This window comes from Globicephala melas, chromosome 6 (assembly GCF_963455315.2).
Source record: "Globicephala melas chromosome 6, mGloMel1.2, whole genome shotgun sequence".
In the NCBI taxonomy this organism is placed as follows: Eukaryota; Metazoa; Chordata; class Mammalia; order Artiodactyla; family Delphinidae; genus Globicephala; species Globicephala melas.
The window spans coordinates 46,202,861-46,204,415 of record NC_083319.1 but is presented as its reverse complement, the minus strand read 5'-3'; the positions used below and the strand labels follow the sequence as shown (position 1 = coordinate 46,204,415).

Sequence of the window (1,555 nt, the reverse complement as noted above, 5' to 3'; positions counted from 1 at the left end):
TCAGACAACATAAATTGATCATTAAAAAGGTATTTTAATAAAGGCATCTGTGATTATTACAGTCGAGTATGAAGGCTTTACATGTAGTTATTTACAACTGTTTACCTAGTTTGTAGATTATACAGGCTTTGCTTGCTACTTGTCTTTTGGAAGATCTGCTTTTTGGACATTTCATGGTTCATTAATAAATTTATCAAAGAGTTTATGTAGGAAAAAAAACTATCAGAAATTTCACTGCAGTCACTTCAAAATTTTTATTAGTAGCTCTGATACAAGCAAGTAACAGCATTTTAGAAATAAATGTGATATTATGTTATTTATGTAATATGATATTACCCTTGAATTCAGCTTTACGACTATTTTGCAAACCTATACTGAAGATGTAATAGTTTATAATGTGATGTGTGCGAATTAAAAAATGTAGATATCAAACCCACTCTATCTTATTGGTTAAGTAGTTAAGGAACACACATGAAGCAAGTAGATATCTAGTTCAAGACAAGATGCTATGCAAGCCCACAGGATATACTGGATTAAGTGCAAAAAGTTGTGCAGAAGCTGCTTTAGAGGAAGAAAGTTGACAGAGACAGTCTCGCATGAAGAAAGGAAAATCTTACATGAGCATTCAGGCTGCTGAAGATTCGATAATTATGATGATGGCTTTTCAATGAAGCAAACAGCTATAGCCCGTTTCCACAGAAACCACCGCCTCATCCGTGAAATCCTAAGTGAGAGTGTGGTGCCAGACGTTTGGTCAGTTGTCATAACAGCTAGAATGCAGGTCCTCAAATGACAGGTCCAGTCCTTAATGGTTCATCAGTGAAAACTAGAAGCTGAACTTCTTCAAATAGAGGAGTGACACCAAGAAAAGAAGAGGAAATTCCTGGAAAGCACAGATTCATTTAACAATGAACTTAAAAGCTTGTGTGGTTGAAAGTAGAAGTGGATATGGAAAAATCTGCAGCTGAAATTGCACAGGCTGAGGAACAGGCTCACAAAAAGCAGGAAGAAAGGGAGAAAGAGGCAGCAGCGCAAGCTGAGCACAGCCAGAGCAGTAGTGTTCCTGAGGAGGAGCCAGCAGCTAATAAGACCGAAGAAAAAAAGACAAGAGCGTCCTGAAGGACACAGAGGAGACACTCCTTGAAGAAACGACAGAAAGTCAACAGAATGGTAAAGAAGGCACATCTACTCCTGAGGACGAGGAGAGCGGGCAGGAGGGGGTGGACAGTCTGGCAGAGGAAGGGACCAGTGATAGTAACACGGGCTTGGAGAGCAACAGCGCAACCGTGGAGGAGCCACCAACGGATCTCGTACCAGAAGATGGGAAAAAAGAATGAATATTGCCTTGTTTTATGTGTTCTAAATACTTTTATTAAATGAAAAGATGTTTTTTGAGTTTTTTAAAAAAAATTTGCTTAGGTTCTCCAAGATCATCCTAAAATGTTTTTCATGAATAATTTTGATTTGGTTTAACCAAATATTTACAATCATAGCATGTGACATTTATGTCTAGAGTGATGGAATTTTGTTGTGCTTTGCATGATTGTGAATTTGG

General features: G+C 38.0%; 1 pseudogene; it reads left to right on the top strand.

Annotated features, from left to right (window-relative positions):
- The first annotated feature begins 503 nt into the window (after positions 1-503).
- On the top strand, positions 504-1,337 carry LOC115863908 (SWI/SNF-related matrix-associated actin-dependent regulator of chromatin subfamily E member 1 pseudogene; annotated as a pseudogene).
- The last annotated feature ends 218 nt before the right edge of the window (positions 1,338-1,555 follow it).